Here is a 16,083-nt window from a genome sequence, read left to right on the forward strand (position 1 = left end):
CAGTGCCGGCCCATTTGAAGCACTGACTACACAGGGACACTCATTAAAAAAACATGACTTAAAGTTTAAAAAAACGCCCTATGGTCCGATCATCTTGTACAACAGCTCGCACTGCTGTACAACATATACAACTAGCACTAACAACCCCGCTAGAATTCACAAAGGCGCAGTCTATTGGTTTTGCCAATACTTGTTTTACTGACACCCTTTTATCCTCAACAAAAGACCATCTTCGGACTTTCTGCTGCAGTTTGATAAAATGTAGACGTGCAAAAGGGCATTCAAGAGAAACCACAGCCTGACATGCTGACACTCATGTGGCTGGTCTATCACTTCCGGACCACTGAGACAAGCTTTTCCCAGACTCAGCAGCGGGTGGTTTCTTCCGGGGCGAATAAGCGTCCTTTTCCGGGGCGGGTCATTTTTCAGAGCGAGTACATGAGCACATCCTACGCAACCTTCCTTGTGTCCTCCGTGTGCCTGTCAATCAGTCTCAACTAGTGTTCTAATTGCCTCAACTTGTTATCAAATAAAGTCTGGGAGTCGGATAGAGACAGAAGCAAAGCAAAGGTAATCAATTTCAAGTGTCCTTAGGACGGTGGGAGGTGAACTCACTTTCGGGTTCTTTCGGCCTAATTTTTGTGGTTTTGTATTAATTGACGTATTTGACACTTCCCTCGCGTTTGCAGGGTGGTCTGTGTTTGGTAGGTTACCTCTTGCACGCTTTCTTTCACTATCGGAGCATACATTGCGTTAGCCTCCGCACCGACTTCAACGAACAGATGTGTACAGGTGAGATTGCAACCATGTGTCATCGCCATCATACCAAAGACACAATAACCTGGAAAATGTCATAAATAATATTTGTACCGGATCTCTCCGCCTTTGTACGTTAATTTAATTTATAGTCCCTTTAATTAAAACACACGTGAACCTGCCAAATCCCTTTTCCTGTTCCCCAAACACAGTTTCCATTCCACTCGCTTCATTTTTAAGTCCTTCGCCTTAAAGGTCCTGGATGGCTAGTAATGACATATTTTGCTACAGTTTCGCATTTTTATTATTTTAGTTATACTTTAGGTCTAAGGACCTCAATAGTTGTTATATCATCAGTCTTGATGCACATTAAACCTCATTGTTATTTCTTGTCATAACTTTGATTACTGTTTCATAGGTATTCAAGCACGTAGCTTTGCTGCCATCATTTGACACATTTTGCTTTCCATGGCTATTGTATTTCCTATGTCAATTTTTTTGGGACTTGAAGTATAATCCAACACCAGGCGCCAAGCAAATATTTGTGTAAAAAATGAAGCTTGCAGACATTAATAAGGTTGTTAGTTTACTCAATGTGCTTCAGCAGTTATATTTGCAGTTAGTCATTCATTTAATAAAGTACATTTGGGAGTTTTAATTTTTCTGTGCGACACTTGAAGCAGTGCACTCAATAATAACGACTGGATACACAATTTAGGTTACATAGAGTGGTGTGGCAGGATGGGATAGATATGCATTGAGTAGGCACTTGTTCTGTCGGAATTTTTAGTTTGTTATGCCAGAAATGGGATCAGTTTGTTGAGATTAGTAGTTAACATTTAGGTCGGACTATTTCAAACCTAAACTGGATAGTATGTATGTATGTGTATTGTGAATGTATGACTGAATCGTTATTGCCTGATTAATTAAAATCATTACAACATATTAAAATAATAAAAGTGAAAAATCTAAAATAAACAGCACAAGTTACCCTTCAGATGCCAAAGCGGATGCTTATTTGTAGTATCTACTATCTAAATATATTAAAATACTATAAAGCCCAGACGATCACCCTACCCTGGGGTCCCCCGATGTTAATCACAAGCTGTTACACAAGTAGGTACCCGTGATACAACCTTCTGTGGGTACCAACTAATTGTTCGCCTGTTGACTCAGACCTGTTTCCAACAAACCCCAGGACCAGCGCAACAAGATATGCGATAGCCAGGGGACTGCTGTGCATAAAGAGCTTCTCACAGCAGTATTGTGAATGTGAATTTATTGTTTTTTTTTTTTTGGGGGGGGGGTAGTGTTTAGGAGTTATTAGGATGGGTATAGTTTAGGGGCTAAGAGTGATTGTTAGGGGTTTCGGAATGGGTAATGTATAGAGGAAGTAAGTGATTTTTAGGGTTCAGAAAGGGTACTAAGTGATGATGCTCGAGGTCTGTATTCTTGCATCTCTTCTTCCGACAGACCTTTTGTAGGAGTCTCAAGGGTTAATGGGGAGTTAAAATCAAAACTTCAAATCAATTAACAGTGTAACTCATTTGGTCACACATTAAATCCCGGAGACGGAGAGTGATGTTCAAAGGTTTGTTACAGATTGAGGCCCAAACTTATGTAAATGAATCGCAAAAACATGCTACAGAATCACAAAAGATGAAATAAAGCATGGAAGAGATTAAATAATATAAGCATAAGGTATACAAGAATTTCAGTTGCAGCAGTACAAAAGATGACAAACAAGACCTGATGATCAGTATATACATTGCAGTCTCTTGGTTAATCATTGGAGAAACAAAATTTAATCTAAGTACCTTAAAGTAAGCTAAAGGAAATACAAATTATCTCTCAGTAAATATAGGAAATAATGTAAAATGTTAGAATAGCAGAAACCGCACAAGTTCTGATAGAGGGGTGTTGCGTAGTATAAAGCCACACAAAAGGGTAGAGAGGTCAGTACCCCCCCCCCCCAAGTCTGAAGGGGAATCTGCCCGCATCAGAAGCTAAAGAGAATACGCTCTCATCTAAATAGGTGAATACCAATTAAACATACAGAACCTTAGAGAAATCCAGGTCATCAACGCCAGTAGTTTTCCATCTTCCTTGCACAATTGAAATTGGCAACTCCTATTAAGTTGTCGTCCCACAAATCTAGCATCAGGACGACCATGAGTGGGTCTTGAAGCCTGGTACACAAACACAGGTCTTTTCTTCTTGGTTCGTTAGCGCTCCTTTGTACTTGTCAAAGTATCCTCCTTTACCTCACTATCTCAGATACCAGTATGCCTTTTATTGACTGTAGACTCAGACGGACGCACCTGCAAATAAAGAATATTGCAATGTGAGCAAAACTCCTTGTGGAAGGTTAGAGACATGAAACCAACATTTCAGGCCTTCAGTTATGCTAACTTAATAAAGCATTACAATGCACCTTCGAAATACATGATTATACATGTCTCTTCATTTATAATTGCAGCATGATTATAAATAAAATGCAATCATATGCAAGTTCATCATAATACCACAGCCAGAGTACATGAGCATAAATTTGCATATGGAGTACAGATACGCATGTTAAAATCAACATTAGAACACACACACATTCACACATATGAATTACTAATCTACTGTGAATGCACCTTCAGTAATATGATTTAGATGCTCCTCTTTACATTATTAACATTAAGGCACACAATATATGTATTTTTGATTACAATATTATGTCACTCCTGTGAATCATGATGGTACAGCCAAAATTATGCTTAAGGAGTGTTTAAGGCTCAGGCATGGGAAGTGAGGAGCTGTTAGGGTTCAGTGAAAGGTTGTTTTTGGAGTTGTGGTGGGTGGGCAAATGAGTCCAATGCCCATTATGCAAATATCCTGGTACCGGCTTGTGCCCCATCACTGGCAAAAGCAGCAAAAACAAACAATGCCTCAGCAAAGTGTTGTTATTCCAGTTTACATTTCATGTTTTACTTATTGTTGCATGCACGAGTATTTGATTTTTGCAGGATAGGGTGGAGATGAGGATGAACACAGTGTCAATTTCTCACAGTGTCTGTCTGGGCCATACAGCGGTTCGGAATACATGCTCCTCCAATTCTTGGCCTTTTCGCTGCACGCACTGTGCATTGGTTTGGTGTGCCAGTTGTAATTGAGGTCATGTGAAAATGCATGAAGGAGGTACACAAATAAGTGCGTAACGTGTTCCAGATCCCCCCCAATTTGTAGGTGGCTCCACATATTTTATCTTGCTTCTTGTCCCCCTCCCCCTTAAAACTCGCATCTAGAGACACTATTGGTAGTATTGAGGGTTTTTTTAGGATGGAGGATGTATAGGGATAGTAGGGAATTAATATATATAATATATATATACACACACACCAAACTAATGGAACACACGTCAGTCCAAATTAAATGCCACCCCAAGTAAAGTATCTAACCTAATAGTATGTGTAAGGAAATGCCTCCTTGGCATGGTTGCCCCCTGACTTTTTGCCTTTGCTGATGCTATGTTTACAATTGAAAGTGTGCTGAGGCCTGCTAACCAGGCCCCAGCACCAGTGTTCTTTCCCTAACCTGTACTTTTGTATCCACAATTGGCAGACCCTGGCATCCAGATAAGTCCCTTGTAACTGGTACTTCTAGTACCAAGGGCCCTGATGCCAAGGAAGGTCTCTAAGGGCTGCAGCATGTCTTATGCAATCCCTGGAGACCTCTCACTCAGCACAGACACACTGCTTGCCAGCTTGTGTGTGCTAGTGAGAACAAAACGAGTAAGTCGACATGGCACTCCCCTCAGGGTGCCATGCCAGCCTCTCACTGCCTATGCAAGTATAGGTCAGTCACCCCTCTAGCAGGCCTTACAGCCCTAAGGCAGGGTGCACTATACCATAGGTGAGGGTACCAGTGCATGAGCATGGTACCCCTACAGTGTCTAAACAAAACCTTAGACATTGTAAGTGCAGGGTAGCCATAAGAGTATATGGTCTGGGAGTCTGTCAAACACAAACTCCACAGCACCATAATGGCTACACTGAAAACTGGGAAGTTTGGTATCAAACTTCTCAGCACAATAAATGCACACTGATGCCAGTGTACATTTTATTGCAAAATACACCCCAGAGGGCACCTAAGAGGTGCCCCCTGAAACTTAACCGACTGTCTGTGTAGGCTGACTAGTTCCAGCAGCCTGCCACACTAGAGACATGTTGCTGGCCCCATGGGGAGAGTGCCTTTGTCACTCTGAGGCCAGTAACAAAGCCTGCACTGGGTGGAGATGCTAACACCTCCCCCAGGCAGGAGCTGTAACACCTGGCGGTGAGCCTCAAAGGCTCACCCCTTTGTCACAGCCCAGCAGGGCACTCCAGCTTAGTGGAGTTGCCCGCCCCCTCCGGCCACAGCCCCCACTTTTGGCGGCAAGGCTGGAGGGAACAAAGAAAGCAACAAGGAGGAGTCACTGGCCAGTCAGGACAGCCCCTAAGGTGTCCTGAGCTGAGGTGACTCTAACTTTTAGAAATCCTCCATCTTGCAGATGGAGGATTCCCCCAATAGGGTTAGGATTGTGACCCCCCCCCCCTTGGGAGGAGGCACAAAGAGGGTGTACCCACCCTCAGTTCTAGTAGCCATTGGCTACTAACCCCCCAGACCTAAACACGCCCTTAAATTTAGTATTTAAGGGCTACCCTGAACCCTAGAAAATTAGATTCCTGCAACAACAAGAAGAAGGACTGCCCAGCTGAAAACCCCTGCAGAGGAAGACCAGAAGACAACAACTGCCTTGGCTCCAGAAACTCACCGGCCTGTCTCCTGCCTTCCAAAGAACTCTGCTCCAGCGACGCCTTCCAAAGGGACCAGCGACCTCTGAATCCTCTGAGGACTGCCCTGCTTCGACGACGACAAGAAACTCCCGAGGACAGCGGACCTGCTCTAAAAAGACTGCAACTTTGTTTCAAGAAGCAGCTTTAAAGAACCCTGCAACTCCCCGCAAGAAGCGTGAGACTTGCAACACTGCACCCGGCGACCCCGACTCGGCTGGTGGAGAACCAACACCTCAGGGAGGACCCCCGGACTACTCTACGACTGTGAGTACCAAAACCTGTCCCCCCTGAGCCCCCACAGCGCCGCCTGCAGAGGGAATCCCGAGGCTTCCCCTGACCGCGACTCTCTGAAACCTAAGTCCTGACGCCTGGAAAAGACCCTGCACCCGCAGCCCCCAGGACCTGAAGGACCGGACTTTCACTGGAGAAGTGACCCCCAGGAGTCCCTCTCCCTTGCCCAAGTGGAGGTTTCCCCGAGGAAGCCCCCCCTTGCCTGCCTGCAGCGCTAAAGAGATCCCTTGATCTCTCATAGACTAACATTGAAAACCCGACGCTTGTTTCTACACTGCACCCGGCCGCCCCCGCGCTGCTGAGGGTGAAATTTCTGTGTGGGCTTGTGTCCCCCCCGGTGCCCTACAAAACCCCCCTGGTCTGCCCTCCGAAGACGCGGGTACTTACCTGCAAGCAGACCGGAACCGGGGCACCCCCTTCTCTCCATTATAGCCTATGCGTTTTGGGCACCACTTGGAACTCTGCACCTGACCGGCCCTGAGCTGCTGGTGTGGTAACTTTGGGGTTGCTCTGAACCCCCAACGGTGGGCTACCTTGGACCAAGAACTGAACCCTGTAAGTGTCTTACTTACCTGGTAAAACTAACAAAAACTTACCTCCCCCAGGAACTGTGAAAATTGCACTGTGTCCACTTTTGAAATAGCTATTTGTCAATAACTTGAAAAGTATACATGCAATTGAAATGATTCAAAGTTCCTAATGTACTTACCTGCAATACCTTTCAAACAAGATATTACATGTTAAATTTGAACCTGTGGTTCTTAAAATAAACTAAGAAAAGATATTTTTCTATACAAAACCTATTGGCTGGATTTGTCTCTGAGTGTGTGTACCTCATTTATTGTCTATGTGTATGTACAACAAATGCTTAACACTACTCCTTGGATAAGCCTACTGCTCGACCACACTACCACAAAATAGAGCATTAGTATTATCTATTTTTTACCACTATTTTACCTCTAAGGGGAACCCTTGGACTCTGTGCATGCTATTCCTTACTTTGAAATAGCACATACAGAGCCAACTTCCTACAGTATGCAAACTACATGGGTCCAAATAAACAACTATGCATAGGCTAGTTCATTATTAAAGACAGGTGAATATTCCATGAGGGCAAATATTGGATGGCCATAAAGACTGAAATATTCTGTTGCCAATAAGTGTGATCAAGTAAAGGCAACCTTTGAATATGCTACAACACTCCTTGTTCCTCTACCACAAATTTGATTTTGTTTGCAAAGCTAAGTAGTCTGCATCCATAAGGCTGTTCATCCTTCTATTTCTTCGCTGTCAGAGCCATATATGTGTGCCTGCAACTAGGTTGCCTATTTGATGGCAAGACAAACCTTTTTTGTGTTGGTTTGCACAGGTACATGTTTCTCTTTGGGTCACGTTAGCATCTTGCTAATACTCCATTTTGTTTCCTAACTCTGTTGAACTTGACCTTTTCAGACCATTTCCCATCTTCCTGATTTCTTTCTCTTTCCCTCTTCTGCTCTCTTCTTTGGGTCTCCTTGCTTTTTGATACACGGATCTTACTCGTTTAATCCGTTATACCTCATTCCTGCTCTTTTCAGGTACTTTGGTGTAGCATCGGAGTTGTGTAAGCAAGCAACATAACAGGTCTGGTGGTCTGTGTGCTTGTGGCCTACTAAGGATGAGTGCTTGATTTATTGTCTGTGTGTGCAGGCCTTTGCCTTTGTTTGAGTATGCATAGCTGTTTGTAAGAAGGCTGTGCATGGATGCATGTCCTGTTGTCAGTTTGCACTTGGGTGTTTGTATTTGTCTGTGCATGTAATATACACAAGTCAGTGATTGAAAGGTATTGTATTGTTAAGATCAGGTTAATGTGAAGAGTATGCCAGGTGAGATCTGACCAGTTTGTTCCTCCTTTACTTGCAGGAAAGTAAAAAGTTCATTTACAAGGGCAGTAAGAATCTCTGGCATTTTAGGTTTGGTGCATACAAATTGTAAAAACTGTCTACTGTCAACCATTATAATTCTAGCTGCATCATCAATATACAAAATCCATAAAGGAGACTGCATTCATTTGACACCACCACCACCTTCCTCCTTGTAACAACATAACTTTTTGTAAATGTTATATTTTGAGGTTTGTGGCTACTATTAGTAAATCATGGGTTTGCACTGGTGTGACATTGTACTGCTGTTGCCTTGTGTTGGAGGAAAGGCTAGCTTGCAATGGTGGCTGGGTGCTCTCCAATATAGGGAACGTTAATGAGGTGTATGAGGTCCAGAGATAAGATCCTATTGTGCAGAGGCACACTTGTCACTGAAGCTAGGAATTTTTGAGTCTGAAAGAATTGTATTGGTATATTATAGGTGCTGTATGTTTCCGATATACCCTTGTTACAAACTACCAACTTCATTTTGACAAGAAAGGGCTACTCTGTGTGGTCCCCTTGGTGGATTTAATGTTCAGGATAGAGTATCTCAAATGTTGGAGAGGACTCGCAATGGTCAGTAGAGCCACCTGGAAGGAAACTGGGTCATGTAAAATTTCAGATGCAAACTGCATTGGAATTGGGGTGCTTCATAGCTGCACGAGTAGAAATGGCCACATTTTATAACTCATTTGAAGCAAAGTAGGTCCTGTACATTCTCAATTCAAACTGGCCTTACTGTCCCTTTCCAGTTCAACTGTACGTGGGATATACCTCATCACCAAGGGTTCTTGGATAATCTCTTAGTAGCTGCATGTCCATCTATTACATTAGTAAACTGGCGTACTTGAAAAATACTAAAAGGTATAAACTCTCGTTTTTCATCTCCCCAACGTGATACCTTTCTAATTAGGAAAATAAAGGAAATTATTTATTACAGGTGGTATGATGAGGTGCCACACATGACATATTGTTAGGTATTTTTTTTATACCTCCCCTTGCTACTGATTCTTGAATTAAAAAAATATATGTGGGTTAGTTTGTGTTAGAGGTCTGACACATTGGAGGCTTAGGCGCTCTGATTTCTCACTGTGATTAGCCAGGCAGTTTACCATGTTGGTCAAAATCGTATACCTAATGGACTGGTGAAGGTATTGCATATTCAGAGTACAAAACCTGTACTAAAAGTAAGGTAGTTTGGTTGTCAGAAGCTAAGGGTGGAATACATTCGCAAGAGTGGCAATGTATACAATATGTGGCTTTTGGTAAGGTTTTGGAGAAGTGCTGGTTAACAAGTCAAAGATACCTCGAGTAGATAGAATACTACACCCTTGTGGGGTCCAAGTAGGTGACATACACAAATTACAGTGTTGCACTGTGCACTGATGGAATCTGTGACTGCCAATGAACAGGAGTAAATCTCTATAGACATTGATCCTAGACCTGTTTCATATCTGAAAACAATGTTCCTAATTCCAAGGTTTAATTCCTGTTTTTATTCTGAATACCATATCTATAACATGCTAATCAATACAGATGAGACCATCCCACACAACTACCATGTACCTACTGTGTAGGCCACTTTCTTTCACATGAGGGGCAACCCTAATATACAAGCCTGCATGACACAAGTGCCAAGCACAGTTGAATATGTCACTACGAAAACCATCCTAACAAAAAATGATCTGAATTCTCAGACTATGGCCCTCATTTCGACCTGAGCGGTCTTTTGGAAAGACAGCCGAGGTACCGCTGCACTGAAGACCGCCAGTGCAGGTGGTTTTCCGCACAGCGTATTATGACTGCTGCCAGCCCTCCGTCCTTTTTCGGACGGGGAGCTGTCAGCAGCCATACTGGCGGTCAGCGGGGAAGTAGAGGCTGCTCCACTGAATCACATCCCATGATTCGGTGTGGCGGTGTTCTGGTGACGGGGTTCTGGCGGCGGAGCACCCCCATGGATCCTGTCCCCTCCCGGAGGATGACCGGAACAGGTAAGGTGATAGTCCGTTAGGGGAGGGGGTGGAGGGGTGTTGTGTGGTGTGTGCATGCATGGGGTTGGGAGTGGGGATGTGTGAGTGCGTGTATGCATGCAGGGGGTGTTGTGTGTTTGGAAATGTGTGCATGTCTGTCTGTATGTTTGACTGAGTATGTGTGCGTGTATGTATATGTGTGCTTGTATGTCTGTATGTATGTGTGCGTGTATGACTGTGTGTCTGTTGGAATGTTTGTTAGTATGTGGTGGTGGTGTCTGTTTGCGTGAAGGGGGGTGTGTGTGTCGATGGGGGAGTGGGGTACTACCACCTTTGGGGGGCAGTAGGGGGGTCAGGCGTGTGGGGGGAGGACTCGGTGGTGGGGAGTGGGGCGGGGGAGACCCCTATCAGTGCCAGGGAAGGAATTCCCTGGCACTGATAGTGCCTACCGACACGGAATTTGTGGCGGTTCCAAACCACACGAAATCCATGGCGGTATGCAGGGTCCTGATACCGCCAGAAGTCTGGTGACGGCCGCCGGGCTGGAGACTGAAGTCTCCAGCCCTGCGATCGTCACCGCCATGGCGGTCGGAGTGGAGAAGTGGCAGATGACCATGGTGGTAACCGCCATGGTCCTAATTCAATTTTTTTTTTCGCCAGCCTGTTGGTGGTATTACCGCAACTTCTTCCCCTTCCGCCAGGGTCGTTATGAGGGCCTATTTCCCAAAAGCAAGGTGATGAAATGTTTTATTTCAGGACTACTTCTATCAGAAGAGAATTCTACTATGTGGGTAGATCGGTGTCTTTGTGTTTCTAGTGAAGTATGTGCCCATTTAATAAAGATGAATTAGCAAATAAGGAGGAAGGAGAGACAGAGATGCTTTGCTAGCTTATAGCACCTGCCAGGCTGGGAACCATGATAACAAACAAAACGGTGTAAGGTACATAAAACAATATTGGGAATGTAATCAGATGATGATGAAAAAGAACTTTGAAGGTGCACATCCCGCCCGAAGGGCATTCTGGCACTGAGTGGGTAACAGTTAAAAAAAATTATTTTTAAAAAGATCTAGCAAAAAAACATTTCTTTAGGTTCAAGCTTTAACCACGGTTTGTTGGGCAGAAAGCAGAAGAAAGGGTTGATTTGTGACACAACCAAAGAGAATGAAAGCAGGAGGAAGACACAGCAACAATTTGGGAGGAAGCAACAATGATAAAAGTAAAAGATGAGATTCCTTCTTCCTGACAGATTTAGGTTTAGATCTGTTTTATTACTTTGAGGAGATTCATAATGCAACAATCATCTCACCTATGTCCATTTGCTAGTGTGGAACAACAGGGGGGTGAGATGGCAACAAATGGAGGGGAAGTAATGGTTAGGGTCGAGGGAATGCATGAGGAGCTAGTAGGAAGGACAGGGGAATGTCAGGGGGGTCCGCTCAATAACCCTCAATAGGAGAATGTATAGGGTTCTCATTTTGGGGTGAATGTGAGAACATTGCTTCTGTACTTGAGCCGGCACTATGTTCTGTGTGTATAAGATGGAATATTCGTAGGTATGCTGGGCAAGTCAATTCCCTGAATTCATGGGAAAGGAACCGTACACAGGGCCCCCAGAACTTGTCAAATCGTGGCAGTGTGCAGCCCACCATTGCTATCACTTTCTCCATGCCCAGAGGTTCCCACAGTTTATGTGGCCAGTCCAGTCGCGTTGGTACCTTGTCTGTGCCCCAGTGGGATAGTATGATCTGTTTGGCTGCACCAAGTGCTAGTGGAATAGCTTGCCCCTTTGCAGACTTTAGGGGGTATGTTAAGGTGCTCGGAAGTCCCAATAAAATGTAACTGGGGAAGTTTGTGTCATACATCTCATTAACGTCCATTAGTACCTGTCCGGGATTGTTGAAATTTGGGGCAGTGCCAGTGAAGGTATGTCAGTGTGCCTAGTTTTCCGCAATGCCTCCAGAAGTAAGTGTGTGATTTTGAGTAACTATTATTTTCCAGAAGTGCTAAAGGCAGAGGTGTGTACTCAAATGTAATATATCAAACCGCTCCTTGGCGGTAAAGTTGAGCACTCATTCTACTTCCTGTCGCAGCTGTGCCGATGATTTGGTGGGAGCTATTGGGGCAGTGAGGAAGGCACAGATGTCAGAAAGGAGGCTTTTGTCTGGGTAGCGGATCAGGAGCCACTTCTTATGACGTGGGTTTGCATAACCCAGTACATGATGGTGGCATACTGCCAGAATGCACTAGAAGGGATGTCCTTGTTAGATTGGATCTGTGTAAAGTCCATGAGCCCATCTTGATCAAATGGGTCCCTTATTCTATTACAGTTGGCGGTCTGCCACTGTGCAAAGGCAGTCCCCTGGAGTGCCAGTGGGAAATCGGGATTCCCGATTATCTGGGTCTGGGGTGAGATGGAGAGCTTTTGTGATACTTGTATCCTCCCATCATCCCATTGACTATGGGGGAAATATAAAGCCCTGAAGGCTGGTGGGGCTTGAACAACCATGGCACATTGCAAATGTGGATCCCGGCTGCTGCCTGGTGTATAAAGCACAAGTGTTTCTTTGTACTAGGTCTAGACCATTCCACCACACATCGGAGTTGTGTCTCCTGATAGTAGTGCACTAAGTGGGGAATACCAAAGCCACCCTCCGCCGGAGCAAGGTAAGCTTGTTTCTTTACCATGAGTGCCTTTTTCCCAGCCCCAATGTAATTGTCAATGAAATGTTTCAGTTTACCAATTATGTATGGGGGAGGAGGCTGCAGTGGCAGTGTCTGCATAGCATTGAGGATCTTAGGCAGGAGGGTAATTTTGAACGCCGCAAGCCATCCAAGCCAGGAAAGGGTGTAGCCCTTTCATTGAAGCATGTTGAACCTGGCATTAGAGAAGAGTGTGGTGTAATTACTTTTGGCAGTGCATTCCGGTGTGGGATAGATATGAAAGCTTAAATATACAACCCTGTGGGTGATCCAAGTAAAGGGAAAGAGGCGTGCAAACTTGTGTTGGTCAGCTTTTGGAATGGTAAGATACCCTCGATTGCTAAGTGGTCGAGCTCAGCCACCTATATCAAGGGGCTATGCCTGGATATGGGTCTAAGAGCTGTTAATGGAAGGGTCAAGTCAGATAGGAAGGGCAGGCATACGTTCAACAACGGCAGACACAGTAGTCGTATCGTATATTTTGGTCGATGTGAGGCAGTGGTTTGCAGTTGTTGATATGCTAGTTACGGAACGCCCAGAGAGTGATCATGACCCGCTGGTTTTGACCTTAAGGGATTCCAGCTTTCAGAGGTCAGAGGGTAGTGGTCCTAATATAACAGCACAAGAGGTCATTGTGAGCAATGACATGCGCAGGGTACGTTGGCCCAAAATAGCCGTTGACGCTGGGGCCCGTAGGGCGATAAGAACCTTAGTGTCTAGCTCTGTGGAGCTTTTAAACAATTGTGGCTCACAGGACGAGATTAACAGCGAACTTATACGCACCCACTCTGACTTGTTTCAGGAACTTAAAAAGTTGTTCATCAAACATATCCCTAAACAACCTAGGCCCAAGAAATACTCATCCCCTACTTGGTTTGATGAAGAGTGTCGTTTGACAAAAAGAGTTCTCTTTGAGGCTATTAAAAACAAAAATCATAGCCAGATTAGATCTTGTAGAAAACTCTATAATCAGGCAAAACGCAAAGCAAAACAAAAGTGGGACGAGGAACGCTGGCTTATGCTGTCAGAAGCCTGTGGTAAACGCAACATGCAACAGTTTTGGTATCTCATGAGATGGGGTATCTCGCAGGACGCCCACTATAGCCCAGCATCTGTCTCTAATCATCAGTGGGTAAAAATTTTTGAGGATCAGTTTAAGTGTTATACAGTAGAAGTGACTATACCCTACCGTCTTGAGCCCGCCGAGCTGTTAATATTCTCAGCTACTGAAGTTATCAATTGCCTGCAAAATATTCCCAAAGGGAGGGCCCCTGGCCCAGATGGTATTCCAGCGGACATTTTTTTGGAAGACCAGGACCTATGGGTACCTTATATACTCCACCTGGCGAATGCAGTTGCTGCAGGCGCTAAAATTCCTGATTCATGGTATGGGGCAGAAATCCTTCCTATATACAAGAAAGGCGATAGCTCAGTACCCTCAAACTACCGGCCTATCAGCCTTATTGATGCGATCCAAAAAATTATAGCGCGCCTCGTCTTAGGGAGGATACAGGAATGGATAACAGACTCAGATATTTTGACTCCGTTGCAGGCGGGCTTTAGACCTCATGTAAGCACCCTTGATCAAGCCTTTCGTTTTGCCCTCTTATATTGGAAAACAGTTTTTTTGGGTAAGGGCAAGTTATATGCAGCTTTTGTGGATCTAAGATCTGCATTCGACTTGGTTCCTAGGCCTAAATTATGGGATTGCATACTGGAACAGGGAATGCCCAGGGCTCTAGTGCGACTCCTAGTGAATCTTCATGCACACACCTATGCCCAAGTCCGCTGGGGTAAGCCTGGCGAGGTTACGGACAGGTTCCATGTTTTGAAAGGTGTTAGACAAGGATGTGTCCTGGCTCCCACTTTGTTTTCCCTGTTTATTAACGGGGTTACCAAATATTTTGCAACACATCCCACGGATGCTCCCCAGATAGCGGGAATGAAAGTACCATTGCTCATGTTCGCGGATGATACCTTGTTATTATCAAAGACTAGGCAAGGGCTCCAACAGGCCCTACTCCGATTTGAGTTATTTTGTGACGAGAACGAGCTAGAAGTAAATGTTTCTAAAACAAAATTTATGGTACTAAGAGGTCGAACACAAACTGTGGCAAGGGTCAAAATGTGTGGTGCTATTCTTGAGCAAACTAATGAATTTACATATCTGGGTGTGCATTTTAGTGACAATTTTAGTTGGAAACCCCAGATTGATATCCAAGCACTTAAACATGCTCAACTAGGCGGAGCCCTTCTTAAGGAATATAAAAGATCATTTACCCGCCCGATGTCCCCACTTATGGAAATCTATGGGTCAAAAATTCTTCCCTCAGTCTTGTATGGGGCAGAGCTTTGGGGTTATAGCAATCTGGACCGACTGATGCTGGCCCAAAACAGATTTATAAGAGGGGCGGTTGGTCTTCCGAGGTCATCCCCACGTATTCCGCTCCTTTATGACCTTGGGCTCCAACCGGTGGAAGACCAAGCCAGATTTCGGCCCTTGGCCTTCTGGCGGAGGTTGTGGTCTACCCCAGAGCTGTTATTATATGCGAAAGCATGTCTCGAGGTAAGGGACACCCTAGGATCTGATAAGATTGGCTGGTTTAAGGGTGTTAGAACCACTCTTTGTGCCATGGGTCTAGGTGCCCTTTGGCACAACCCTGACTCGGCTACCTTTCCTTCAAAAAAAGTGCTGAAACAACTATATTGGGAATGGGTGGTAGGCACAAGACACTCATCCCTTATAGGTAGTTCCCTTACAACAACATTTTTACACGTGAAAGATGCCTCTGCAATTGAAAAGTACTGGGATGTTATAACAAAACCCATGGACCGTAAATTATATCACCAAGTTAGAGTGGGCTCATTACCATTAAGGTGTTTAACCTCCACCTGGGGTACTGGTGGCCCAGATAAATGCCCATTGTGTACTGAAATGCGGGAAAATGTGAGCCATTTGTTTTTTGTTTGTCCATTATATGCTGCCCCAAGGAAGAAGTGGTTGGTACCCCTATGCAAAAGTCTGGGCACACAATCGGCCGAGACTGCTTGTAGGATCCTTAAAACTGATCCTTCACCTACTATAGCAATAGGGGTGGCCAAATTCCTGGGGTGGGCATGGATAATTCGTTTTGAATCACTAAAACAGCTACATGTTTTAGATAAGTAAATTATCCTGAATTTTAGAACTGAGCCTTTTTAAAGTAATGTACTCCTTTTTATTATTATGTTAAAATATTTAACAAATGACGCATTAGATAGATTTAATACGTTCTTAGTAGCTTTTATGAAATATTGTATTTATTGTTATAATCATTAGCACTGACAATTTTATAAGTATTATGACGTGTAGCATGTCTTTTATGATGAAATATCGAATAAAGACTTCTTTGACTTGACTTGACTTGGAATGGTAAGGTTAAGTGTTCAAGATTTCTGGTTATTGACTTTAAATCCAGATGCTCTTCCAATGCCTCCATCTCATGCATTAGCGGGGGCAGAGATGTGAATGGTTGCATTATATCTATCATGATGATGTAATCTGCATATAAAGTGAGTTTGTATACCCTGTTGTCTCGTAATCCATCTCTGCTGCTTTTTTTTTTTTTTTTTTTTTTGTTAATTTTTTTTTTAGAG

The 16,083-nt window shown here is 44.2% G+C and overlaps 1 protein-coding gene across 3 annotated transcripts in view; it reads left to right on the top strand.

Moving 5' to 3' along the window:
- Positions 1 to 421: 421 nt before the first annotated feature.
- Positions 422 to 16,083, top strand: part of GSKIP (GSK3B interacting protein) — a 40,154-nt gene continuing 24,492 nt past the window's right edge. Inside the window, exons 1-2 of one of the 3 annotated variants that reach the window (XM_069208271.1) lie at positions 422 to 570; positions 12,321 to 12,411. The gene's annotated coding sequence lies outside the window, so the exon portion shown is untranslated. Of the gene's footprint in view, positions 793 to 12,320; positions 12,412 to 16,083 lie in introns of all 3 variants that reach the window. The other 2 variants (XM_069208270.1, XM_069208272.1) reach the window with 2 other exon arrangements.

This window comes from Pleurodeles waltl, chromosome 9 (assembly GCF_031143425.1).
Source record: "Pleurodeles waltl isolate 20211129_DDA chromosome 9, aPleWal1.hap1.20221129, whole genome shotgun sequence".
Lineage (NCBI taxonomy): Eukaryota > Metazoa > Chordata > Amphibia > Caudata > Salamandridae > Pleurodeles > Pleurodeles waltl.